The following is a 1,972-nucleotide window of genomic DNA, read 5'->3' as shown; positions in this document are numbered from 1 at the left end:
AAAATATTAAAAATACCAAATGCAATGTTGGAGTGAAATGTAATTTTGTTTTTGGCTAAACATTTACTCAGACCTACTTACTATTATACTTTCACCCATATCCTCTCTTAATGGGAAACACTGACACTGGGAATATGCTTGGCTACTATTTATTGTATTTTTTATTTAAACATGTAGCCTACCATGTTAGTTAAGCTACATGTTTTAACTTTAAACAAATCTGTTAAACTTCTCTGAGGACACACAGCTCTGTATGAAGCTTTGGAATAGATGGTTTTCCGTTCCCATGATCCTCTGTGCCGCGCCGCCATTTGGTGTGGCGTTCGACAATGTTTATGCACGACTCGCATGCACATTTCATGAATAATTGTGTCTACTACGGCCGTTCTGTAGTTGCTAATGTGTTTTTTTCACTCACAATGAGCCATGTGATGGGTAGGCTAACATCATCATGGTAATGTACACATGCACGGTAATCATTACAGTAAAACACGTAGGCCATAGCGTGCATTTAAACTTGTCCATCGAACCAAACAAACAGCTGTCATGTGAGCGGTTAAACAATGAGAAAAGGCTGTATTTATAACGTGTATCAGTGCCAATCTGTGCTGCGTTTACCTCCTGATGAACGAAGAGAGTAACAGCGGCGACTCGCTCTTGCCTCCCCGGCCTTCTCCTCACACTCTCCCCGAGCGACTCACGCTCTTCCCCGGCCGCCTCGCTCTCACCTCCCCGGCCGCCTCGCGCTCTCGCTGGGTCTCACTTTACAGGGACGGCCTGGGCTTCCTCCGTGATTTGTCCGAGTCTCATCTCTCTGCTAGCTGCTAACTGTACCTGGTTTGCGTTTGACAGCTTTGACAGCAGCATGAAAAAATACAAGTCTACTATGAGCTCATCGTAGACTTGCTTTATTTCATGCTAGCAGCTAGCCCTGTTGTCTAATCTGTTTGATGCCGCTTTTTCTCATTTATCTGTCAGGTAAAAGCTGACAGACCTTGGCAAAACCAGGGAACATCAGCCAAGGCATGAGACAGACACAGAGCGGAATAAGCACAGGCTGGCCCGTAAAGTCAGACCCGACACTCGGGACGAGCGGTCGGCGGCCATAGTTTAAATCTCTCGTACGAAAGTTTTTATGTTTCTGTTACTTTGTTAGTGATGAATACGAGCGATCGCTGTTATTGTTTACTTCCGCAATTTTCGCCGGATGTTTGGTAGGCAGCTGATGCATACAGGCCTCTAACTCGATTTTATAAAATGATAGATCTGTTACAGCGCAAGAGAAGCAATGTCCTGTTTATGGACATTGTTTTTGCTGATTATAGGATTTTAATAAAATGTTTATCAAATATGAAAATGTAAAATGCCTACCACGACCAACGGATGTGACGACATCGCGATCGCTCGTATTACTTTTGGGATATTGAGAGGTTTTCTCTTCGTCGTGTCGGGAACAGCCCCACACAACACAGGTGTGCACTATTTCTTCAAGATATTATCAATGATCCGTAACACAAACAATTAGACCCTAGACTCACAAGATGGCTCCATATGGAACTATGTGGGAGTGTGACGTCAATGGAAAACCATCTATTGCAAAAAATAGCATCATGTCACTTTAACAGCACCTTATATGAACTTATGAAACCAGAATGTGAAGATTTAGAGCAGGCAAACGCAAACAGTAGATTTACAGGATTAGCATGAGCTTTGAACTGAATTGTTTTCAATGATAAATGCGCTAACGATCGCAAACGCGTCTAATTAAATATGCGCGAGAATGCGACATAACGCCTCGTTTTCATGGGTCATTAACATGACAAAAGTGGGCAGAGCAAAAGTGAATACAGACATTATCATCACTGTAGTTAGACCTACATGATGACAGAAAGGTCATGTTTACGTGTTGTATTCTTTAGCCTGTTAGAAGCTATGCTAGCGCTAACAAACAATCTGGCGTCAGGACGGAGAA

The sequence above is a fragment of the Gobius niger genome, assembly GCF_951799975.1.
Source record: "Gobius niger genome assembly, chromosome: 8".
Taxonomy (NCBI): domain Eukaryota; kingdom Metazoa; phylum Chordata; class Actinopteri; order Gobiiformes; family Gobiidae; genus Gobius; species Gobius niger.
This window is presented reverse-complemented; position numbering follows the sequence as displayed.